This window comes from Somniosus microcephalus, unplaced genomic scaffold (assembly GCF_052327205.1).
Source record: "Somniosus microcephalus isolate GS21.2 unplaced genomic scaffold, FLI_Smic_1.0 unresolved_chr1, whole genome shotgun sequence".
Classification (NCBI taxonomy): domain Eukaryota; kingdom Metazoa; phylum Chordata; class Chondrichthyes; order Squaliformes; family Somniosidae; genus Somniosus; species Somniosus microcephalus.
In genome coordinates this window covers 6,025,427-6,049,966 of record NW_028225179.1, presented here as the reverse complement: position 1 = coordinate 6,049,966, position 24,540 = coordinate 6,025,427, and the positions used below count along the sequence as shown (strand labels likewise).

Sequence of the window (24,540 nt, the reverse complement as noted above, 5' to 3'; positions counted from 1 at the left end):
CCATCCCGGGGCCCTCTGCCGTCCCCGGGCCCTCTGCCGTCCCCGAGCCCTCTGCCGTCCACAGTCCCCTTTGCCTTTCCCGGGTCCTCTGCCGTCCCCGGGCCCTCTGCCATCCCCGGGCCCCCTCTGCCGTCCCCGGTCCCTCTGCCCTCCCCGGGCCCTCTGCCATGCCCGGGCCCTCTGCCGTCCCTGGGCCCTCTGCCGTCCCCGGGCCCTCTGTCGTTCCCGGGCCCTCTGCCGTCCCTGGAACCCCTCTGCCCTCCCCGGGCTCCTCTGCTGTCCCCGGGCCCTCTGCTGCCCCGAGCCTTCTGCCGTCCCGGGGCCCCTTTGCCGTCCCCGTGCCCCCTGCCATCCTCGGCCCCCTCTGCCGTCCCCGGGCTCCTCTGCCATCCCCGGGCCCTATGCCGTCCCCAGGCTCCTCTGCCGTCCCCGGGCTCCTCTGCCATCCCCGGGCCCTCTGCCGTCCCCGGCCCCCTCTGCCGTCACCCGGCCATCCCCGGGCCCTCTGCCGTCCCCGGGCCCTCTGCTGTCCCCGGGCCCTCTGCCGTCCCCGGGCCCTCTGCTGTCCCCGGGCCCTCTGTCATTCCCGGGCCCTCTGCCATCCCCGAGCCCTCTGCTGCCCCGAGCCTTCTGCCGTCCCCGGGCCCCTTTGCTGTCCCCGTGACCCCTGCCGTCCTCGGCCCCCTCTGCCGTCCCTGGGCCCTCTGCAATCCCCGGCCCCCTCTGCCGTCCCCGGTCTCCTCTGCCATCCCCTGGCCCACTGCCGTCCCCGGGCCCTCTGCCGTCCCCGTGCCCTCTGCAGACCCCGGGCCCTCTGATGTCCCCGGGCTCCTCTGCCGTCCCTGGGCCCTCTCCCGTCCCCGGGCTCCTCTGCCGTCCGCGGCCCCCTCTGCCGTCACCCAGCCGTCCCCGGGCCATCTGCCATCCCCGAGCCCTCTGCCATCCCCACGCCCTCTGCCGTTCCCGGGCCCCTCTGCCGTCCCCGGGCCCTCTGCCCTCCCCGGGCCCTCTGCCATCCCCGGGACCCCTCTGCCGTCCCCGGGCTCCTCTGCCGTCCCCGGGCCCTCTGCCATCCCTGAGCCCTCTGCCGTTCCCGGGCCCCTCTGCCGTCCCCGGGCCCTCTGCCGTCCCCGGGCCCTCTGCCATCCCCGGGCCCCTCTGCCATCCCCGGGCCCTCTGCCATCCCCGGGCCCTCTGCCGTGCCTGGGCCCTCTGCCGTCCCCGGGCCCTCTGCCGTCCCCGGGCCCTATGTCGTTCCCGGGCCCTCTGCCGTCCTCGATACCCCTCTGCCCTCCCTGGGCTCCTCTGCTGTCCCCGGGCCCTCTGCTGTCCCTCAGCCCTCTGCCGTCCCCGGGCCCCTTTGCCGTCCTCGGGCCCCCTGCCGTCCTCAGCCACCTCTGCCGTCTCCGGGCTCCTCTGCCACCCCCGGGCCCTCTGCCGTCCCCGGCCCCCTCTGCCATCCCTGGGCTCCTCTGCTATCCCTGGGCCCTCTGCCGTCCCCAGGCTCCTCTGCCGTCCCCGTCCCCCTCTGCCATCCCCCGGCAGTCCCCGGGTCCTCTGCCGTCCCATGGCCCTCTGCCGTCCCCGGGCTCCTCTGCCGTCCCCGGGCCCGCTGCCCTCCCCGAGTCCTCTGCAGTCCCCGGGCCGACTGCCGTCCCCGGGCTCCTCTGCCGTCCCCTGGCCCACTGCCGTCCCCGGCCCCTCTGCTGTCCCCGGTCCATCTGCCATCCCCGAGCCCTCTGCCATCCCCGGGCCCCTCTGCCGTCCCCGAGCCCTCTGCCGTCCCCGAGCCCTCTGCCGTCCCCGGACCTCTCTGCCGTCCCCGGGCACTCTGCCATCCCCGGGCCCTCTGCCATCCCCGGGCTCCTCTTCTGTCCCCGGGCCCCCTGCCATCCCCGAGCCCTCTGCCGTCCCCAGGCCACTCTGCCGTCCCCGGGCACTCTGCCATCCCCGGGCCCTCTGCCGTCCCCGGGCCCTCTGCCGTCCCCGGGCTCTTCTGCCGTCCCCAGGCCCTCTGCCATCCCCGGACCCTCTGCCGTCCCCGGCCGCCTCTGCCATCTCCGGGCCCTCTGCCATCGCCGGGCCCTCTGCCGTCCCCGGGCCTCTCTGACGTCCCCGGGCCCTCTGCCGTCCCTGGGCCCTCCACCGTCCCCGGGCCCCCTCTGCCGACCCCGGGCTCCTCTGCTGTCCCCGGGCCATCTGCCATCCCCGAGCCCTCTGCCGTCCCCAGGCCCCTCTGCCGTCCCCGGGCCCTCTTCTATCCCCGGGCCCTCTGCCTTCCCCAGGCCCTCTGCCGTCCCCGGGCTCCTCTGCCGTCCGCGGCCCTCTCTGCCGTCCCCGGGCCCTCTGCCGTCCCTGGGCCCTCTGCCGTCCCCGGGCTCCTCTGCTGTCCCCGGGCTCCTCTGCTGCCCCCGGGCTCCTCTGCCATCCCTGGGCCCTCTGCCGTCCCCGGGCCCTCTGCCTTCCCCGGGCCCCCTGCCGTCCCCGGGACTTCTGCCGTCCCCGGACTCCTCTGCCATCCCCGGGCCCTCTGCTGTCCCTGGGCCCTCTGCTTTCCCCGGGCCCTCTGATGTCCCCGGGACTTCTGCCGTCCCCGGACTCCTCTGCTGTCCCCGGGCCCTCTGCTGTCCCCGGGCCCTCTGCCGTCCACGGGACTTCTGCCGTCCCCGAACTCCTCTGCCGTCCCCGGGGCCTCTGCTGTCCCCGGGCCCTCTGACGTCCCCGGGACTTCTGCCGTCCCCGGACTCCTCTGCCGTCCCCGGGCTCCTCTGCCGTCCCCGGGCCCTCTGCCATCCCCGGGCCCTCTGCTGCCCCGAGCCTTCTGCCGTCCCCGGGCCCCTTTGCCGTCCCCGTGCCCCTGCCACCCTCGGCCCCCTCTGCCGTCCCCGGGCTCCTCTGCCATCCCCGGGCCCTCTGCCATCCCCGGGCCCTCTGCCATGCCCGGGACCTCTGCCGTCCCCGGGCCCTCTGCCGTCCCCGGCCCCCTTTGCCGTCCCCGGGCTCCTCTGCTGTCCCCTGGCCCACTGCCGTCCCCGGGCCCTCTGCCGTCCCCGGGCCCTCTGCAGTCCCCGGGCCCTCTGATGTCCCCAGGCTCCTCTGCCGTCCCTGGGCCCTCTCCCATCCACGGGCTCCTCTGCCGTCCGCGGCCCCCTCTGCCGTCCCCCGGCTGTCCCCGGGCCATCTGCCATCCCCGAGCCCTCTGCCGTCCCCGCACCCTCTGCCGTTCCCGGGCCCCTCTGCCGTCCCCGGGCCCTCTGCCTTCCCGGGCCCTCTTCCATCTCCGGGCCCCCTCTGCCGTCCCCGGGCTCCTCTGCCGTCCCCGGGCCCTCTGCCATCCCTGAGCCCTCTGCCGTCCCCGGGCTCCTCTGCCGTCCCCGGGCCCTCTGCCATCCCTGAGCCCTCTGCCGTCCCAGGGCCCATCTGCCGTCCCCGGGCCCTCTGCCGTCCCCGGGCCCTCTGCCATCCCAGGGCCCCTCTGCCATCCCCGGGCCCTCTGCCGTCCCCGGGCCATCTGCCGTGCCCGGGCCCTCTCCCATCCCCGGGCCCTCTGCCATCCCCGGGCCCTCTGTGGTCCCTGGGCCCTCTGCCATCCCCGGGCCCTCTGCCGTCCCCGGCCCCCTCTGCCGTCCCCGGGACCTATGCCATCCCCAGGCTCCTCTGCCGTCCCCGGGCCCTCTGCCGTCCCCGGGCACTGTGCCATCCCCGGGCCCTCTGCCGTCCCCCAGCTCTCTGCCGTCCCTGGGCCCTCTGCCGTCCCCGGGCCCTCTACCATCCCAGGGCCCTCTACCGTCCCAGGGCCCTCTGCCGTCCCCGGGCCACCTGCCGTCCCCGGGCCCTCTGCCGTCCCCGGGCCCTCTGCTGTCCCCGGGCCCTCTGCCTTGCCCAGGCCATCTGCCGTCCCCGGGCCCTCTGCTGTCCCCGGGCCCTCTGTCATTCCCGGGCCCTCTGCCGTCCCCGGGCCCTCTGCTGCCCCGAGCCTTCTGCCGTCCCCGGGCCCCTTTGCCGTCCCCGTGAACCCTGCAGTCCTCGGCCCCCTCTGCCATCCCCGGGCTCCTCTGCCATCCCCGGGCCCTCTGCCGTCCCCGGGCGCTCTGCCATGCCCGGGACCTCTGCCGTCCCCGGGCCCTCTGCAATCCCCGGCCCCCTCTGCCGTCCCCCGGCTCCTCTGCCATCCCCTGGCCCACTGCCGTCCCCGGGCCCTCTGCCGTCCCCGTGCCCTCTGCAGTCCCCGGGCCCTCTGATGTCCCCGGGCTCCTCTGCCGTCCCTGGGCCCTCTCCCGTCCCCGGGCTCCTCTGCCGTCCGCGGCAACCTCTGCCGTCACCCGGCCATCCCCGGGCCCTCTGCCGTCCCCACGCCCTCTGCCGTTCCCGGGCCCCTCTGCCGTCCCCGTGCCCTCTGCCCTCCCCGGGCCCTCTGCCATCCCCGGGACCCCTCTGCCGTCCCCGGGCTCCTCTGCCGTCCCCGGGCCCTCTGCCATCCCTGAGCCCTCTGCCGTCCCCGGGCCCCTCTGCCGTCCCCGGGCCCTCTGCCGTCCCCGGGCCCTCTGCCGTCCCCGGGCCCCTCTGCCGTCCCCTGGCCCTATGCCATCCCCGGGCCCTCTGCCGTGCCCTGGCCCTCTGCCGTCCCCAGGCCCTCTGCCGTCCCCGGGCCCTATGTCGTTCCCGGGCCCTCTGCCGTTCTCGGGACCCCTCTGCCCTCCCTGGGCTCCTCTGCTGTCCCTGGGCCCTCTCCTGTCCCTCAGCCCTCTGCCGTCCCCGGGCCCCTTTGCCGTCCTCGGGCCCCCTGCCGTCCTCGGCCACCTCTGCCATCTCCGGGCTCCTCTGCCATCCCCGGGCCCTCTGCCGTCCCCGGGCCCTCTGCCGTGCCCGGGACCTCTGCTGTCCCCGGGCCCTCTGCCGTCCCCGGCCCCCTCTTCCGTCCCCGGGCTCCTCTGCCATCCCCTGGCCCACTTCCGTCCCCGGGCCCTCTGCCGTCACCGGGCCCTCTGCCATCCCTGGGCTCCTCTGCTGTCCCTGGGCCCTCTGCCGTCCCCAGGCTCCTCTGCCATCCCCGTCCCCCTCTGCCGTCCCCCGGCCGTCCCCGGGTCCTCTGCCGCCCCATGGCCCTCTGCCGTCCCCGGGCTCCTCTGCCGTCCCCGGGCACGCTGCCGTCCCTGAGTCCTCTGCAGTCCCCAGGCCGACTGCCGTCCCCGGGCTCCTCTGCCGTCCCCTGGCCCACTGCCATCCCCGGCCCCTCTGCCGTCCCCGGGCCCTCTGCCATCCCCGGGCCCTCTGCCATACCCGGGCTCCTCTGCCATCCCTGGGCCCTCTGCCAACCCCGGGCCCTCTGCCATCCCCGGCCTCCTCTGCCATCCCCGGGCCCTCTGCCATCCCCGGGCCCTCTGCCGTCCCCGAGCCCTCTGCCGTCCCCGGGCCTCTCTGCCGTCCCCGGGCCCCTCTGCCGTCCCCGGACCTCTCTGCCGTCCCCGGGCACTCTGCCGTCCCCGGGCCCTCTGCCATCCCCGGGCCCCCTCTGCCATCCCCGGGCTCCTCTGCTGTCCCCGGGCCCCCTGCCATCCCCGAGCCCTCTGCCATCCCCAGGCCCCTCGGCCGTCCCCGGGCCCTCTGCCATCCCCGGGCCCTCTGCCGTCCCCGGGCCCTCTGCCGTCCCCAGGCTCTTCTGCCGTCCCCGGCCCCCTCTGCCATCCCCGGGCCCTCTGCCATCCCCGGGCCCTCTGCCGTACCCGGGCTCCTCTGCCGTCCCCGGGCCCTCTGCCATCCCCGGACCCTCTGCCATCCCCGGCCGCCTCTGCCATCCCCGGGCCCTCTGCCGTCCCCGGGCCCTCTGCCGTCCCCGAGCCCTTTGCCGTCCCCGGGCCTCTCTGCCGTCCCCGGGCCCTCTGCCGTGCCCTGGCCCTCTGCCGTCCCCAGGCCCTCTGCCGTCCCCGGGCCCTATGTCGTTCCCGGGCCCTCTGCCGTTCTCGGGACCCCTCTGCCCTCCCTGGGCTCCTCTGCTGTCCCTGGGCCCTCTCCTGTCCCTCAGCCCTCTGCCGTCCCCGGGCCCCTTTGCCGTCCTCGGGCCCCCTGCCGTCCTCGGCCACCTCTGCCATCTCCGGGCTCCTCTGCCATCCCCGGGCCCTCTGCCGTCCCCGGGCCCTCTGCCGTGCCCGGGACCTCTGCTGTCCCCGGGCCCTCTGCCGTCCCTGGCCCCCTCTTCCGTCCCCGGGCTCCTCTGCCATCCCCTGGCCCACTTCCGTCCCCGGGCCCTCTGCCGTCCCCGGGCCCTCTGCCGTCACCGGGCCCTCTGCCATCCCTGGGCTCCTCTGCTGTCCCTGGGCCCTCTGCCGTCCCCAGGCTCCTCTGCCATCCCCGTCCCCCTCTGCCGTCCCCCGGCCGTCCCCGGGTCCTCTGCCGCCCCATGGCCCTCTGCCGTCCCCGGGCTCCTCTGCCGTCCCCGGGCCCGCTGCCGTCCCTGAGTCCTCTGCAGTCCCCAGGCCGACTGCCGTCCCCGGGCTCCTCTGCCGTCCCCTGGCCCACTGCCGTCCCCGGCCCCTCTGCCGTCCCCGGGCCCTCTGCCATCCCCGGGCCCTCTGCCATACCCGGGCTCCTCTGCCGTCCCTGGGCCCTCTGCCAACCCCGGGCCCTCTGCCATCCCCGGCCTCCTCTGCCATCCCCGGGCCCTCTGCCATCCCCGGGCCCTCTGCCGTCCCCGAGCCCTCTGCCGTCCCCGGGCCTCTCTGCCGTCCCCGGGCCCCTCTGCCGTCCCCGGGCCCTCTGCCGTCCCCGGGCCCTCTGCCGTCCCCGGACCTCTCTGCCGTCCCCGGGCACTCTGCCGTCCCCGGGCCCTCTGCCATCCCCGGGCCCCCTCTGCCATCCCCGGGCTCCTCTGCTGTCCCCGGGCCCCCTGCCATCCCCGAGCCCTCTGCCATCCCCAGGCCCCTCGGCCGTCCCCGGGCCCTCTGCCATCCCCGGGCCCTCTGCCGTCCCCGGGCCCTCTGCCGTCCCCAGGCTCTTCTGCCGTCCCCGGCCCCCTCTGCCATCCCCGGGCCCTCTGCCATCCCCGGGCCCTCTGCCGTACCCGGGCTCCTCTGCCGTCCCCGGGCCCTCTGCCATCCCCGGACCCTCTGCCATCCCCGGCCGCCTCTGCCATCCCCGGGCCCTCTGCCGTCCCCGGGCCCTCTGCCGTCCCCGAGCCCTTTGCCGTCCCCGGGCCCCTCTGCCGTCCCCGGGCCCTCTGCCGTCCCTGGGCCCTCAACTGTCCCCGGGCCCCCTCTGCTGACCCCGGGCTCCTCTGCTGTCCTCGGGCCATCTGCCCTCCCCGAGCCCTCTGCCGTCCCCGGGCCCCGCTGCCGTCCCCGGGCCCTCTTCTATCCCCGGGCCCTCTGCCTTCCCCAGGCCCTCTGCCGTCCCCGGGCTCCTCTGCCGTCCCCGGCCCTCTCTGCCGTCCCAGGTCTCCTCTGCCATCCCTGGGCCCTCTGCCGTCCCCGGACCCTCTGCCGTCCCCGGGCCCCTCTGCCGTCCCCGGGCCCTCGTCTATCCCCGGGCCCTCTTCCTTCCCCAGGCCCTCTGCCGTCCCCGGGCTCCTCTGCCGTCCTCGGCCCGCTCTGCCGTCCTCGGGCCCTCTGCCGTCCCTGGGCCCTCTGCCGTCCCCGGGCTCCTCTGCTGCCCCCGGGCTCCTCTGCCATCCCTGGGCCCTCTGCCGTCCCCGGGCCCTCTGCCTTCCCCGGGCCCCCTGCCGTCCCCGGGTCTTCTGCCGTCCCCGGACTCCTCTGCCATCCCCAGGCCCTCTGCTGTCCCTGGGCCCTCTGCCTTCCCCGGGCCCTCTGACGTCCCCGGGACTTCTGCCGTCCCCGGACTCCTCTGCCGTCCCCGGGCCCTCTGCAGTCCCCGGGCCCTCTGCCGTCCCCGGGACTTCTGCCGTCCCCGAACTCCTCTGCCGACCCGGGGCCTCTGCCGTCCCCGGGCCCTCTGACGTCCCCGGGACTTCTGCCGTCCCCGGACTCCTCTGCTGTCCCCGGGCTCCTCTGCCGTCCCCGGGCCCTCTGCCATCCCCGGGCCCTCTGCTGCCCCGAGCCTTCTGCCGTCCCCGGGCCCCTTTGCCGTCCCCGTGCCCCCTGCCATCCTCGGCCCCCTCTGCCGTCCCCGGGCTCCTCTGCCATCCCCGGGCCCTCTGCCATCCCCGGGCCCTCTGCCATGCCCGGGACCTCTGCCGTCCCCGGGCCCTCTGCCGTCCCCGGCCCCCTTTGCCATCCCCGGGCTCCTCTGCTGTCCCCTGGCCCACTGCCGTCCCCGGGCCGTCTGCCGTCCCCGGGCCCTCTGCAGTCCCCGGGCCCTCTGATGTCCCCAGGCTCCTCTGCCGTCCCTGGGCCCTCTCCCGTCCACGGGCTCCTCTGCCATCCCCGGCCCCCTCTGCCGTCCCCCGGCTGTCCCCGGGCCATCTGCCATCCCCGAGCCCTCTGCCGTCCCCGCACCCTCTGCCATTCCCGGGCCCCTCTGCCGTCCCCGGGCCCTCTGCCTTCCCGAGGCCCTCTTCCATCCCCGGGCCCCCTCTGCCATCCCCAGGCTCCTCTGCCGTCCCCGGGCCCTCTGCCATCCCTGAGCCCTCTGCCGTCCCCGGGCACCTCTGCCGTCCCCACGCTCCTCTGCCATCCCCGTGCCCTCTGCCATCCCTGAGTGCTCTGCCGTCCCCGGGCCCATCTGCCGTCCCCGGGCCCTCTGCCGTCCCCGGGCCCTCTGCCGTCCCAGTGCCCCTCTGCCGTCCCCGGGCCCTCTGCCGTCCCCGGGCCCTTTGCCGACCCCGGCCCCCTCTGCCGTCCCCGGGCCCTATGCCGTCCCCAGGCTCCTCTGCCGTCCCCGGGCCCTCTGCCGTCCCCGGGCACTGTGCCGTCCCCGGGCCCTCTGCCGTCCCCCGGCCCTCTGCCGTCCCTGGGCCCTCTGCCATCCCCGGGCCCTCTACCGTCCCAGGGCCCTCTACCGTCCCAGGGCCCTCTGCCGTCCACGGGCCACCTGCCGTCCCCGGGCCCTCTGCCGTCCCCGGGCCCTCTGCTGTCCCCGGGCCCTCTGCCGTCCCCAGGCTCCTCTGCCGTCCCCGGGCTCCTCTGCCATCCCCGGGCCCTCTGCCGTCCCCGGGCTCCTCTGCCATCCCCAGCCCCCTCTGCCATCACCCGGCCATCCCCGGGCCCTCTGCCATCCCCGGGCCCTCTGCTGTCCAGCGGCCCTCTGCCTTGCCCAGGCCCTCTGCCGTCCCCGGGCCCTCTGCTGTCCCCGGGCCCTCTGTTATTCCCGGGCCCTCTGCCATCCCCGGGCCCTCTGCTGCCCCGAGCCTTCTGCCGTCCCCGGGCCCCTTTGCCGTCCCCGTGCCCCCTGCCGTCCTCGGCCCCCTCTGCCATCCCCGCGCTCCTCTGCCATCCCCGGGCCCTCTGCCGTCCCCGGGCGCTCTGCCATGCCCGGGACCTCTGCCGTCCCCGGGCCCTCTGCAATCCCCGGGCCCTCTGCCGTCCCCGGGCCCCTCTGCCATCCCCGGGCCCTATGCCGTCCCCGGGCCCTCTGCCGTGCCCGGGCCCTCTGCCGTCCCCGGGCCCTCTGCCGTCCCCGGGCCCTATGTCGTTCCCGGGCCCTCTGCCGTCCTCGGGACCCCTCTGCCCTCCCTGGGCTCCTCTGCTGTCCCTGGGCCCTCTCCTGTCCCTCATCCCTCTGCCGTCCCCGGGCCCCTTTGCCGTCCTCGGGCCCCCTGCCGTCCTCGGCCACCTCTGCCGTCTCCGGGCTCCTCTGCCATCCCCGGGCCCTCTGCCGTCCCCGGGCCCTCTGCCGTGCCCGGGCCCTCTGCCGTCCCCGGGCCCTCTGCAGTCCCCGGGCCCTCTGATGTCCCCAGGCTCCTCTGCCATCCCTGGGCCCTCGCCCGTCCACGGGCTCCTCTGCCGTCCCCGGCCCCCTCTGCCGTCCCCCGGCTGTCCCCAGGCCATCTGCCATCCCCGAGCCCTCTGCCGTCCCCGCACCCTCTGCCGTTCCCGGGCCCCTCTGCCGTCCCCGGGCCCTCTGCCTTCCCGAGGCCCTCTTCCATCCCCGGGCCCCCTCTGCCGTCCCCAGGCTCCTCTGCCGTCCCCGGGCCCTCTGCCATCCCTGAGCCTTCTGCCGTCCCCGGGCTCCTCTGCCATCCCCGGGCTCCTCTGCCATCCCTGGGCCCTCTGCCATCCCTGAGCCCTCTGCAGTCCCCGGGCCCATCTGCCGTCCCCGGGCCCTCTGCAGTCCCCGGGCCCTCTGATGTCCCCAGGCTCCTCTGCCGTCCCTGGGCCCTCTCCCGTCCACGGGCTCCTCTGCCGTCCCCGGCCCCCTCTGCCGTCCCCCGGCTGTCCCCGGGCCATCTGCCATCCCCGAGCCCTCTGCCGTCCCCGCACCCTCTGCCGTTCCCGGGCCCCTCTGCCGTCCCCCGGCCCTCTGCCTTCCCGAGGCCCTCTTCCATCCCCGGGCCCCCTCTGCCGTCCCCAGGCTCCTCTGCCGTCCCCGGGCCCTCTGCCATCCCTGAGCCTTCTGCCGTCCCCGGGCTCCTCTGCCATCCCCGGGCTCCTCTGCCATCCCTGGGCCCTCTGCCATCCCTGAGCCCTCTGCAGTCCCCGGGCCCATCTGCCGTCCCCGGGCAATCTGCCGTCCCCGGGCCCTCTGCCATCCCAGGGCCCCTCTGCCGTCCCCGGGCCCTCTGCCGTCCCCGGGCCATCTGCCGTGCCCGGGCCCTCTGCCATCCCCGGGCCCTCTGCCGTCCCCGGGCCCTCTGTGGTCCCTGGGCCCTCTGCTGTCCCCGGGCCCTCTGCCGTCCCCGGCCCCCTCTGCCGTCCCCGGGCCCTATGCCGTCCCCAGGCTCCTCTGCCGTCACCGGGCCCTCTGCCGTCCCCGGGCACTGTGCCGTCCCCGGGCCCTCTGCCGTCCCCCGGCCCTCTGCCGTCCCTGGGCCCTCTGCCGTCCCCGGGCCCTCTACCGTCCCAGGGCCCTCTACCGTCCCAGGGCCCTCTGCCGTCCCCGGGCCACCTGCCGTCCCTGGGCCCTCTGCCGTCCCCGGGCCCTCTGCTGTCCCCGGGCCCTCTGCCGTCCCCAGGCTCCTCTACCGTCCCCGGGCTCCTCTGCCATCCCCGGGCCCTCTGCCGTTCCCGGGCTCCTCTGCCGTCCCCAGCCCACTCTGCCATCACCCGGCCATCCCCGGGCCCTCTGCCGTCCCCGGGCCCTCTGCTGTCCCCGGGCCCTCTGCCTTGCCCAGGCCCTCTGCCGTCCCCGGGCCCTCTGCTGTCCCCGGGCCCTCTGTCATTCACGGGCCCTCTGCCGTCCCCGGGCCCTCTGCTGCCCCGAGCCTTCTGCCGTCCCCGGGCCCCTTTGCCGTCCCCGTGCCCCCTGCCGTCCTCGGCCCCCTCTGCCATCCCCGGGCTCCTCTGCCATGCCCGGGACCTCTGCCGTCCCCGGGCCCTCTGCAATCCCCGGCCCCCTCTGCCGTCCCCGGGCTCCTCTGCCATCCCCTGGCCCACTGCCGTCCCCGGGCCCTCTGCCATCCCCGTGCCCTCTGCAGTCCCCGGGCCCTCTGATGTCCCCGGGCTCCTCTGCCGTCCCTGGGCCCTCTCCCGTCCCCGGGCTCCCCTGCCGTCCGCGGCCCCCTCTGCCATCACCCGGCCATCCCCAGGCCATCTGCCATCCCCGAGCCCTCTGCCGTCCCCACGCCCTCTGCCGTTCCCGGGCCCCTCTGCCGTCCCCGGGCCCTCTGCCCTCCCCGGGCCCTCTGCCATCCCCGGGACCCATCTGCTGTCCCCGGGCTCCTCTGCCGTCCCCGGGCCCTCTGCCATCCCTGAGCCCTCTGCCGTCCCCGGGCCCCTCTGCCGTCCCCGGGCCCTCTGCCGTCCCCGGGCCCCTCTGCCGTCCCCGGGCCCTCTGCCATCCCCGGGCCCTCTGCCGTCCCCGGGCCCCTCTGCCATCCCCGGGCCCTATGCCGTCCCCGGGCCATCTGCCGTGCCCGGGCCCTTTGCCGTCCCCGGGCCCTATGTCGTTCCCGAGCCCTCTGCCGTCCTCGGGACCCCTCTGCCCTCCCTGGGCTCCTCTGCTGTCCCTGGGCCCTCTCCTGTCCCTCAGCCCTCTGCCGTCCTCGGGCCCCTTTGCCGTCCTCGGGCCCCCTGCCGTCCTCGGCCACCTCTGCCGTCTCCGGGCTCCTCTGCCATCCCCGGGCCCTCTGCCATCCCCGGGCCCTCTGCCGTGCCCGGGACCTCTGCCGTCCCCGGGCCCTCTGCCATCCCCAGCCCCCTCTGCCATCTCTGGGCTCCTCTGCCGTCCCCTGGCCCACTGCCGTCCCCGGGCCCTCTGCCGTCCCCGGGCCCTCTGCCGTCACCGGGCCCTCTGCCATCCCTGGGCTCCTCTGCTGTCCCTGGGCCCTCTGCCATCCCCAGGCTCCTCTGCCGTCCCCGTCCCCCTCTGCCGTCCCCCGGCCGTCCCCGGGTCCTCTGCCGTCCCATGGCCCTCTGCCGTCCCCGGGCTCCTCTGCCGTCCCCGGGCCCTCTGCCATCCCCGGGCCCTCTGCCGTACCCGGGCTCCTCTGCCGTCCCTGGGCCCTCTGCCAACCCCGGGCCCTCTGCCATCCCCGGCCTCCTCTGCCGTCCCCGGGCCCTCTGCCGTCCCCGAGCCCTCTGCCGTTCCCGGACCTCTCTGCCGTCCCCGGGCACTCTGCCGTCCCCGGGCCCTCTGCCATCCCCGGGCCCCCTCTGCCGTCCCCGGGCTCCTCTGCTGTCCCCGGGCCCCCTGCCATCCCCGAGCCCTCTGCCATCCCCAGGCCCCTCTGCCGTCCCTGGGCCCTCTGCCATCCCCGGGCCCTCTGCCGTCCCCGGGCCCTCTGCCGTCCCCGGGCTCTTCTGCCGTCCCCGGCCCCCTCTGCCGTCCCCGGGCCCTCTGCCATCCCCGGGCCCTCTGCCGTACCCGGGCTCCTCTGCCGTCCCCGGGCCCTCTGCCATCCCCGGGCCCTCTGCCGTCCCCGGGCACTGTGCCGTCCCCGGGCCCTCTGCCGTCCCCCGGCCCTCTGCCGTCCCTGGGCCCTCTGCCGTCCCCAGGCCCTCTACCGTCCCAGGGCCCTCTACCGTCCCAGGGCCCTCTGCCGTCCCCGGGCCACCTGCCGTCCCTGGGCCCTCTGCCGTCCCCGGGCCCTCTGCTGTCCCCGGGCCCTCTGCCGTCCCCAGGCTCCTCTGCCGTCCCCGGGCTCCTCTGCCATCCCCGGGCCCTCTGCCGTCCCCGGGCTCCTCTGCCGTCCCCAGCCCACTCTGCCATCACCCGGCCATCCCCGGGCCCTCTGCCGTCCCCGGGCCCTCTGCTGTCCCCGGGCCCTCTGCCTTGCCCAGGCCCTCTGCCATCCCCGGGCCCTCTGCTGTCCCCGGGCCCTCTGTCATTCCCGGGCCCTCTGCCGTCCCCGGGCCCTCTGTTGCCCCGAGCCTTCTGCCGTCCCCGGGCCCCTTTGCCGTCCCCGTGCCCCCTGCCGTCCTCGGACCCTCTGCCATCCCCGGGCTCCTCTGCCATCCCCGGGCCCTCTGCCGTCCCCGGGCGCTCTGCCATGCCCGGGACCTCTGCCGTCCCCGGGCCCTCTGCAATCCCCGGCCCCCTCTGCCGTCCCCGGGCTCCTCTGCCATCCCCTGGCCCACTGCCGTCCCCGGGCTCTCTGCCGTCCCCGTGCCCTCTGCAGTCCCCGGGCCCTCTGATGTCCCCGGTCTTCTCTGCCGTCCCTGGGCCCTCTCCCGTCCCCGGGCTCCCCTGCCGTCCGCGGCCCCCTCTGCCATCACCCGGCCATCCCCGGGCCACCTGCAGTCCCCGGGCCCTCTGCTGTCCCCGGGCCCTCTGCCGTTCCCGGGCCCCTCTGCCGTCCCCAGGCCCTCTGCCCTCCCCGGGCCCTCTGCCATCCCCGGGACCCCTCTGCCGTCCCCGGGCTCCTCTGCCGTCCCCGGGCCCTCTGCCATCCCTGAGCCCTCTGCCGTCCCCGGGCCCCTCTGCCATCCCCGGGCCCTCTGCCGTCCCCGGGCCCTCTGCCGTCCCCGAGCCCTGTGCCGTCCCTGGGCCTCTCTGCCGTCCCCGGGCCCTCTGCCTTCCCCAGCCCCCTCTGCCATCCCTGGGCTCCTCTGCCGTCCCCGGGCCTTCTGCTGTCCCCGGGCCCTCTGCCGTCCCCGAGCCCTGTGCCGTCCCTGGGCCTCTCTGCCGTCCCCGGGCCCTCTCCCGTCCCCAGGCACTCTGCCGTCCCCGGGCCCTCTGCCGTCCCCCGGCCCTCTGCCGTCCCTGGGCCCTCTGCCGTCCCCGGGCCCTCTACCGTCCCAGGCCCTCTGCTGCCCCGGGCCACCTGCAGTCCCCGGGCCCTCTGCTGTCCCCGGGCCCTCTGCCGTTCCCGGGCCCCTCTGCCGTCCCCGGGCCCTCTGCCCTCCCCGGGCCCTCTGCCATCCCCGGGACCCCTCTGCCGTCCCCGGGCTCCTCTGCCGTCCCCGGGCCCTCTGCCATCCCTGAGCCCTCTGCCGTCCCCGGGCCCCTCTGCCGTCCCCGGGCCCTCTGCCGTCCCCGGGCCCTCTGCCATCCCCGGGCCCCTCTGCCATCCCCGGGCCCTATGCTGTCCCCGGGCCCTCTGCCGTGCCCGGGCCCTTTGCCGTCCCCGGGCCCTATGTCGTTCCCGGGCCCTCTGCCGTCCTCGGGACCCCTCTGTCCTCCCTGGGCTCCTCTGCTGTCCCTGGGCCCTCTCCTGTCCCTCAGCCCTCTGCCGTCCTCGGGCCCCTTTGCCGTCCTCGGGCCCCCTGCCGTCCTCGGCCACCTCTGCCGTCTCCGGACTCCTCTGCCATCCCCGGGCCCCCTGCCGTCCTCGGCCACCTCTGCCGTCCCGTGGCCCACTGCCTTCCCCGGGCCCTCTGCCGTCCCCAGGCCCTCTGCCGTCCCCGGGCCCTCTGCCGTCACCGGGCCCTCTGCCATCCCTGGGCTCCTCTGCTGTCCCTGGGCCCTCTGCCGTCCCCAGGCTCCTCTGCCGTCCCCGTCCCCCTCTGCCGTCCCCCGGCCGTCCCCGGGTCCTCTGCCGTCCCATGTCCCTCTGCCGTCCCCGGGCTCCTCTGCCGTCCCCGGGCCCTCTGCCGTACCCGGGCTCCTCTGCCGTCCCTGGGCCCTCTGCCAACCCCGGGCCCTCTGCCATCCCCGGCCTCCTCTGCCATCCCCGGGCCCTCTGCCGTCCCCGGGCCCTCTGCCGTCCCCGAGCCCTCTGCCGTTCCCGGACCTCTCTGCCGTCCCCGGGCACTCTGCCGTCCCCGGGCCCTCTGCCGTCCCCGGGCCCCCTCTGCCGTCCCCGGGCTCCTCTGCTGTCCCCGGGCCCCCTGCCATCCCCGAGCCCTCTGCCATCCCCAGGCCCCTCTGCCGTCCCTGGGCCCTCTGCCATCCCCGGGCCCTCTGCCGTCCCCGGGCCCTCTGCTGTCCCCGGGCTCTTCTGCCATCCCCGGCCCCCTCTGCCGTCCCCGGGCCCTCTGCCATCCCCGGGCCCTCTGCCGTACCCGGGCTCCTCTGCCGTCCCCGGGCCCTCTGCCATCCCCGGACCCTCTGCCGTCCCCGGCTGCCTCTGCCATCCCCGGGCCCTCTGCCGTCCATGGGCCCTCTGCCGTCCCCGAGCCCTTTGCCGTCCCCGGGCCTCTCTGCCGTCCCCAGGCCCTCTGCCATCCCTGGGCCCTCAACCGTCCCCGGGCCCCCTCTGCTGACCCCGGGCTCCTCTGCTGTCCTCGGGCCAACTGCCATCCCCGAGCCCTCTGCCGTCCCCGGGCCCCGCTGCCGTCCCCGGGCCCTCTTCTATCCCCGGGCCCTCTGCCTTCCCCAGGCCCTCTGCCGTCCCCGGGCTCCTCTGCCGTCCCCGGCCCTCTCTGCCGTCCCCGGGCCCTCTGCCGTCCCTGGGCCATCTGCCGTCCCCGGGCTCCTCTGCTGCCCCCGGGCTCCTCTGCCATCCCTGGGCCCTCTGCCGTCCCCGGGCCTTCTGCCTTCCCCGGGCCCCCTGCCGTCCCCGGGACTTCTGCCGTCCCCGGAATCCTCTGCCATCCCCGGGCCCTCTGCTGTCCCTGGGCCCTCTGCCTTCCCCGGGCCCTCTGACGTCCCCGGGACTTCTGCCGTCCCCGGACTCCTCTGCCGTCCCCGGGCCCTCTGCCGTCCCCGGGACTTCTGCCATCCCCGAATTCCTCTGCCGTCCCTGGGGCCTCTGCTGTCCCCGGGCCCTCTGACGTCCCCGGGACTTCTGCCGTCCCCGGACTCCTCTGCCGTCCCCAGGCTCCTCTGCCGTCCCCGGGCCCTCTGCCATCCCCGGGCCTTCTGCCTTCCCCGGGCCCCCTGCCGTCCCCGGGACTTCTGCCGTCCCCGGAATCCTCTGCCATCCCCGGGCCCTCTGCTGTCCCTGGGCCCTCTGCCGTCCCCGGGCCCTCTGCCGTCCCCGAGCCCTCTGCCATCCCTGGGCCTCTCTGCCGTCCCCGGGCCCTCTGCCTTCCCCAGCCCCCTCTGCCGTCCCTGGGCTCCTCTGCCGTCCCCGGGCCCTCTGCTGTCCCCGGGCCCTCTGCCGTCCCCGAGCCCTGTGCCGTCCCTGGGCCTCTCTGCCGTCCCCGGGCCCTCTCCCGTCCCCAGGCACTCTGCCGTCCCCGGGCCCTCTGCCGTCCCCCGGCCCTCTGCCGTCCCTGGGCCCTCTGCCGTCCCCGGGCCCTCTACCGTCCCAGGGCCCTCTGCTGCCCCGGGCCACCTGCAGTCCCCGGGCCCTCTGCTGTCCCCGGGCCCTCTGCCGTTCCCGGGCCTCTCTGCCGTCCCCGGGCCCTCTGCCCTCCCCGGGCCCTCTGCCATCCCCGGGACCCCTCTGCCGTCCCCGGGCTCCTCTGCTGTCCCCGGGCCCTCTGCCATCCCTGAGCCCTCTGCCGTCCCCGGGCCCCTCTGCCGTCCCCGGGCCCTCTGCCGTCCCCGGGCCCTCTGCCATCCCCGGGCCCCTCTGCCATCCCCGGGCCCTATGCTGTCCCCGGGCCCTCTGCCGTGCCCGGGCCCTTTGCCGTCCCCGGGCCCTATGTCGTTCCCGGGCCCTCTGCCGTCCTCGGGACCCCTCTGCCCTCCCTGGGCTCCTCTGCTGTCCCTGGGCCCTCTCCTGTCCCTCAGCCCTCTGCCGTCCTCGGGCCCCTTTGCCGTCCTCGGGCCCCCTGCCGTCCTCGGCCACCTCTGCCGTCTCCGGACTCCTCTGCCATCCCCGGGCCCTCTGCCGTCCCCGGGCCCTCTGCCGTGCCCGGGACCTCTGCCGTCCCCGGGCCCTCTGCCATCCCCGGCCCCCTCTGCCGTCTCCGGGCTCCTCTGCCGTCCCGTGGCCCACTGCCGTCCCCGGGCCCTCTGCCGTCCCCGGGCCCTCTGCCGTCACCGGGCCCTCTGCCATCCCTGGGCTCCTCTGCTGTCCCTGGGCCCTCTGCCATCCCCAGGCTCCTCTGCCGTCCCCGTCCCCCTCTGCCGTCCCCCGGCCGTCCCCGGGTCCTCTGCCGTCCCATGGCCCTCTGCCGTCCCCGGGCTCCTCTGCCGTCCCCGGGCCCTCTGCCGTACCCGGGCTCCTCTGCCGTCCCTGGGCCCTCTGCCAACCCCGGGCCCTCTGCCAACCCCGGCCTCCTCTGCCATCCCCGGGCCCTCTGCCGTCCCCTGGCCCTCTGCCGTCCCCGAGCCCTCTGCCGTTCCCGGACCTCTCTGCCGTCCCCGGGCACTCTGCCGTCCCCGGGCCCTCTGCCATCCCCGGGCCCCCTCTGCCGTCCCCGGGCTCCTCTGCTGTCCCCGGGACCCCTGCCATCCCCGAGCCCTCTGCCATCCCCAGGCCCCTCTGCCGTCCCTGGGCCCTCTGCCATCCCCGGGCCCTCTGCCGTCCCCGGGCCCTCTGCTGTCCCCGGGCTCTTCTGCCGTCCCCGGCCCCCTCTGCCGTCCCCGGGCCCTCTGCCATCCCCGGGCCCTCTGCCGTACCCGGGCTCCTCTGCCGTCCCCGGGCCCTCTGCCATCCCCGGACCCTCTGCCGTCCCCGGCCGCCTCTGCCATCCCCGGGCCCTCTGCCGTCCATGGGCCCTCTGCCGTCCCCGAGCCCTTTGCCGTCCCCGGGCCTCTCTGCCGTCCCCAGGCCCTCTGCCGTCCCTGGGCCCTCAACCGTCCCCGGGCCCCCTCTGCTGACCCCGGGCTCCTCTGCTGTCCTCGGGCCAACTGCCATCCCCGAGCCCTCTGCCGTCCCCGGGCCCCGCTGCCGTCCCCGGGCCCTCTTCTATCCCCGGGCCCTCTGCCTTCCCCAGGCCCTCTGCCGTCCCCGGGCTCCTCTGCCGTCCCCGGCCCTCTCTGCCGTCCCCGGGCCCTCTGCCGTCCCTGGGCCATCTGCCGTCCCCGGGCTCCTCTGCTGCCCCCGGGCTCCTCTGCCATCCCTGGGCCCTCTGCCGTCCCCGGGCCTTCTGCCTTCCCCGGGCCCCCTGCCGTCCCCGGGACTTCTGCCGTCCCCGGAATCCTCTGCCATCCCCGGGCCCTCTGCTGTCCCTGGGCCCTCTGCCTTCCCCGGGCCCTCTGACGTCCCCGGGACTTCTGCCGTCCCCGGACTCCTCTGCCGTCCCCGGGCCCTCTGCCGTCCCCGGGACTTCTGCCATCCCCGAACTCCTCTGCCGTCCCTGGGGCCTCTGCTGTCCCCGGGCCCTCTGCCGTCCCCAGGCTCCTCTGCCGTCCCCGTCCCCCTCTGCCGTCCCCCGGCCGTCCCCGGGTCCTCTGCCGTCCCATGGCCCTCTGCCGTCCCCGGGCTCCTCTGCCGTCCCCGGGCCCTCTGCCGTACCCGGGCTCCTCTGCCGTCCCTGGGCCCTCTGCCAACCCCGGGCCCTCTGCCATCCCCGGCCTCCTCTGCCATCCCCGGGCCCTCTGCCGTCCCCGGGCCCTCTGCCGTCCCCGAGCCCTCTGCCGTTCCCGGACATCTCTGCCGTCCCCGGGCACTCTGCCGTCCCCGGGCCCTCTGCCATCCCCGGGCCCCCTCTGCCGTCCCCGGGCTCCTCTGCTGTCCCCGGGCCCCCTGCCATCCCCGAGCCCTCTGCCATCCCCAGGCCCCTCTGCCGTCCCTGGGCCCTCTGCCATCCCCAGGCCCTCTGCCGTCCCCGGGCCCTCTGCTGTCCCCGGGCTCTTCTGCCGTCCCCGGCCCCCTCTGCCGTCCCCGGGCCCTCTGCCATCCCCGGGCCCTCTGCCGTACCCGGGCTCCTCTGCCGTCCCCGGGCCCTCTGCCATCCCCGGACCCTCTGCCGTCCCCGGCTGCCTCTGCCATCCCCGGGCCCTCTGCCGTCCATGGGCCCTCTGCCGTCCCCGAGCCCTTTGCCATCCCCGGGCCTCTCTGCCGTCCCCAGGCCCTCTGCCGTCCCTGGGCCCTCAACCGTCCCCGGGCCCCCTCTGCTGACCCCGGGCTCCTTTGCTGTCCTCGGGCCAACTGCCATCCCCGAGCCCTCTGCCGTCCCCGGGCCCCGCTGCCGTCCCCGGGCCCTCTTCTATCCCCGGGCCCTCTGCCTTCCCCAGGCCCTCTGCCGTCCCCGGGCTCCTCTGCCGTCCCCGGCCCTCTCTGCCGTCCCCGGGCCCTCTGCCGTCCCTGGGCCATCTGCCGTCCCCGGGCTCCTCTGCTGCCCCCGGGCTCCTCTGCCATCCCTGGGCCCTCTGCCGTCCCCGGGCCTTCTGCCTTCCCCGGGCCCCCTGCCGTCCCCGGGACTTCTGCCGTCCCCGGAATCCTCTGCCATCCCCGGGCCCTCTGCTGTCCCTGGGCCCTCTGCCTTCCCCGGGCCCTCTGACGTCCCCGGGACTTCTGCCGTCCCCGGACTCCTCTGCCGTCCCCGGGCCCTCTGCCGTCCCCGGGACTTCTGCCATCCCCGAACTCCTCTGCCGTCCCTGGGGCCTCTGCTGTCCCCGGGCCCTCTGACGTCCCCGGGACTTCTGCCGTCCCCGGACTCCTCTGCCGTCCCCAGGCTCCTCTGCCGTCCCCGGGCCCTCTGCCATCCCCAGGCCCCTCTGCCGTCCCCGGGCCCTCTCCCGTCCCCAGGCACTCTGCCGTCCCCGGGCCCTCTGCCGTCCCCTGGCCCTCTGCCGTCCCTGGGCCCTCTGCCGTCCCCGGGCCCTCTACCGTCCCAGGGCCCTCTGCTGCCCCGGGCCACCTGCAGTCCCCGGGCCCTCTGCTGTCCCCGGGCCCTCTGCCGTTCCCGGGCCTCTCTGCCGTCCCCGGGCCCTCTGCCCTCCCCGGGCCCTCTGCCATCCCCGGGATCCCTCTGCCGTTCCTGGGCTCCTCTGCTGTCCCCGGGCCCTCTGCCATCCCTGAGCCCTCTGCCGTCCCCGGGCCCCTCTGCCGTCCCCGGGCCCTCTGCCGTCCCCGGGCCCTCTGCCATCCCCGGGCCCCTCTGCCATCCCCGGGCCCTATGCTGTCCCCGGGCCCTCTGCCGTGCCCGGGCCCTTTGCCGTCCCCGGGCCCTATGTCGTTCCCGGGCCCTCTGCCGTCCTCGGGACCCCTCTGCCCTCCCTGGGCTCCTCTGCTGTCCCTGGGCCCTCTCCTGTCCCTCAGCCCTCTGCCGTCCTCGGGCCCCTTTGCCGTCCTCGGGCCCCCTGCCGTCCTCGGCCACCTCTGCCATCTCCGGACTCCTCTGCCATCCCCGGGCCCTCTGCCGTCCCCGGGCCCTCTGCCGTGCCCGGGACCTCTGCCGTCCCCGGGCCCTCTGCCATCCCCGGCCCCCTCTGCCGTCTCCGGGCTCCTCTGCCGTCCCGTGGCCCACTGCCGTCCCCGGGCCCTCTGCCGTCCCCGGGCCCTCTGCCGTCACCGGGCCCTCTGCCATCCCTGGGCTCCTCTGCTGTCCCTGGGCCCTCTGCCGTCCCCAGGCTCCTCTGCCGTCCCCGTCCCCCTCTGCCGTCCCCCGGCCGTCCCCGGGTCCTCTGCCGTCCCATGGCCCTCTGCCGTCCCCGGGCTCCTCTGCCGTCCCCGGGCCCTCTGCCGTACCCGGGCTCCTCTGCCGTCCCTGGGCCCTCTGCCAACCCCGGGCCCTCTGCCATCCCCGGCCTCCTCTGCCATCCCCGGGCCCTCTGCCGTCCCCTGGCCCTCTGCCGTCCCCGAGCCCTCTGCCGTTCCCGGACCTCTCTGCCGTCCCCGGGCACTCTGCCGTCCCCGGGCCCTCTGCCATCCCCGGGCCCCCTCTGCCGTCCCCGGGCTCCTCTGCTGTCCCCGGGACCCCTGCCATCCCCGAGCCCTCTGCCATCCCCAGGCCCCTCTGCCGTCCCTGGGCCCTCTGCCATCCCCGGGCCCTCTGCCGTCCCCGGGCCCTCTGCTGTCCCGGGGCTCTTCTGCCGTCCCCGGCCCCCTCTGCCGTCCCCGGGCCCTCTGCCATCCCCGGGCCCTCTGCCGTACCCGGGCTCCTCTGCCGTCCCCGGGCCCTCTGCCATCCCCGGACCCTCTGCCGTCCCCGGCCGCCTCTGCCATCCCCGGGCCCTCTGCCGTCCATGGGCCCTCTGCCGTCCCCGAGCCCTTTGCCGTCCCCGGGCCTCTCTGCCGTCCCCAGGCCCTCTGCCGTCCCTGGGCCCTCAACCGTCCCCGGGCCCCCTCTGCTGACCCCGGGCTCCTCTGCTGTCCTCGGGCCAACTGCCATCCCCGAGCCCTCTGCCGTCCCCGGGCCCCGCTGCCGTCCCCGGGCCCTCTTCTATCCCCGGGCCCTCTGCCTTCCCCAGGCCCTCTGCCGTCCCCGGGCTCCTCTGCCGTCCCCGGCCCTCTCTGCCGTCCCCGGGCCCTCTGCCGTCCCTGGGCCATCTGCCGTCCCCGGGCTCCTCTGCTGCCCCCGGGCTCCTCTGCCATCCCTGGGCCCTCTGCCGTCCCCGGGCCTTCTGCCTTCCCCGGGCCCCCTGCCGTCCCCGGGACTTCTGCCGTCCCCGGAATCCTCTGCCATCCCCGGGCCCTCTGCTGTCCCTGGGCCCTCTGCCTTCCCCGGGCCCTCTGACGTCCCCGGGACTTCTGCCGTCCCCGGACTCCTCTGCCGTCCCCGGGCCCTCTGCCGTCCCCGGGACTTCTGCCATCCCCGAACTCCTCTGCCGTCCCTGGGGCCTCTGCTGTCCCCGGGCCCTCTGCCGTCCCCAGGCTCCTCTGCCGTCCCCGTCCCCCTCTGCCGTCCCCCGGCCGTCCCCGGGTCCTCTGCCGTCCCATGGCCCTCTGCCGTCCCCGGGCTCCTCTGCCGTCCCCGGGCCCTCTGCCGTACCCGGGCTCCTCTGCCGTCCCTGGGCCCTCTGCCAACCCCGGGCCCTCTGCCATCCCCGGCCTCCTCTGCCATCCCCGGGCCCTCTGCCGTCCCCGGGCCCTCTGCCGTCCCCGAGCCCTCTGCCGTTCCCGGACATCTCTGCCGTCCCCGGGCACTCTGCCGTCCCCGGGCCCTCTGCCATCCCCGGGCCCCCTCTGCCGTCCCCGGGCTCCTCTGCTGTCCCCGGGCCCCCTGCCATCCCCGAGCCCTCTGCCATCCCCAGGCCCCTCTGCCGTCCCTGGGCCCTCTGCCATCCCCGGGCCCTCTGCCGTCCCCGGGCCCTCTGCTGTCCCCGGGCTCTTCTGCCGTCCCCGGCCCCCTCTGCCGTCCCCGGGCCCTCTGCCATCCCCGGGCCCTCTGCCGTACCCGGGCTCCTCTGCCGTCCCCGGGCCCTCTGCCATCCCCGGACCCTCTGCCGTCCCCGGCTGCCTCTGCCATCCCCGGGCCCTCTGCCGTCCATGGGCCCTCTGCCGTCCCCGAGCCCTTTGCCATCCCCGGGCCTCTCTGCCGTCCCCAGGCCCTCTGCCGTCCCTGGGCCCTCAACCGTCCCCGGGCCCCCTCTGCTGACCCCGGGCTCCTCTGCTGTCCTCGGGCCAACTGCCATCCCCGAGCCCTCTGCCGTCCCCGGGCCCCGCTGCCGTCCCCGGGCCCTCTTCTATCCCCGGGCCCTCTGCCTTCCCCAGGCCCTCTGCCGTCCCCGGGCTCCTCTGCCGTCCCCGGCCCTCTCTGCCGTCCCCGGGCCCTCTGCCGTCCCTGGGCCATCTGCCGTCCCCGGGCTCCTCTGCTGCCCCCGGGCTCCTCTGCCATCCCTGGGCCCTCTGCCGTCCCCGGGCCTTCTGCCTTCCCCGGGCCCCCTGCCGTCCCCGGGACTTCTGCCGTCCCCGGAATCCTCTGCCATCCCCGGGCCCTCTGCTGTCCCTGGGCCCTCTGCCTTCCCCGGGCCCTCTGACGTCCCCGGGACTTCTGCCGTCCCCGGACTCCTCTGCCGTCCCCGGGCCCTCTGCCGTCCCCGGGACTTCTGCCATCCCCGAACTCCTCTGCCGTCCCTGGGGCCTCTGCTGTCCCCGGGCCCTCTGACGTCCCCGGGACTTCTGCCGTCCCCAGGCTCCTCTGCCGTCCCCGGGCCCTCTGCCATCCCCGGGCCTTCTGCCTTCCCCGGGCCCCCTGCCGTCCCCGGGACTTCTGCCGTCCCCGGAATCCTCTGCCATCCCCGGGCCCTCTGCTGTCCCTGGGCCCTCTGCCTTCCCCGGGCCCTCTGCCGTCCCCGAGCCCTCTGCCATCCCTGGGCCTCTCTGCCGTCCCCGGGCCCTCTGCCTTCCCCAGCCCCCTCTGCCGTCCCTGGGCTCCTCTGCCGTCCCCGGGCCCTCTGCTGTCCCCGGGCCCTCTGCCGTCCCCGAGCCCTGTGCCGTCCCTGGGCCTCTCTGCCGTCCCCGGGCCCTCTCCCGTCCCCAGGCACTCTGCCGTCCCCGGGCCCTCTGCCGTCCCCCGGCCCTCTGCCGTCCCTGGGCCCTCTGCCGTCCCCGGGCCCTCTACCGTCCCAGGGCCCTCTGCTGCCCCGGGCCACCTGCAGTCCCCGGGCCCTCTGCTGTCCCCGGGCCCTCTGTCGTTCCCAGGCCCCTCTGCCGTCCCCGGGCCCTCTGCCCTCCCCGGGCCCTCTGCCATCCCCGGGACCCCTCTGCCGTCCCCGGGCTCCGCTGCCGTCCCCGGGCCCTCTGCCATCCCTGAGCCCTCTGCCGTCCCCGGGCCCCTCTGCCGTCCCCGGGCCCTCTGCCATCCCCGGGCCCTCGGCCATCCCCGGGCCCCTCTGCCATCCCCGGGCCCTATGCTGTCCCCGGGCCCTCTGCCGTGCCCGGGCCCTTTGCCGTCCCCGGGCCCTATGTCGTTCCCGGGCCCTCTGCCGTCCTCGGGACCCCTCTGCCCTCCCTGGGCTCCTCTGCTGTCCCTGGGCCCTCTCCTGTCCCTCAGCCCTCTGCCGTCCTCGGGCCCCTTTGCCGTCCTCGGGCCCCCTGCCGTCCTCGGCCACCTCTGCTGTCTCCGGACTCCTCTGCCAACCCCGGGCCCTCTGCCGTCCCCGGGCCCTCTGCCGTGCCCGGGACCTCTGCCGTCCCCGGGCCCTCTGCCATCCCCGGCCCCCTCTGCCGTCTCCGGGCTCCTCTGTCGTCCCGTGGCCCACTGCCGTCCCCGGGCCCTCTGCCGTCCCCGGGCCCTCTGCCGTCCCCGGGCCCTCTGCCGTCACCGGGCCCTCTGCCATCCCTGGGCTCCTCTGCTGTCCCTGGGCCCTCTGCCGTCCCCAGGC

The 24,540-nt window shown here is 76.8% G+C and overlaps 1 protein-coding gene across 1 annotated transcript in view; it reads left to right on the top strand.

Moving 5' to 3' along the window:
- LOC147093349 (RING finger protein 112-like) overlaps positions 1-24,540 on the top strand; it is a 232,672-nt gene that overhangs the window by 30,797 nt on the left and 177,335 nt on the right. The gene's annotated exons all lie outside the window — the stretch shown is intronic.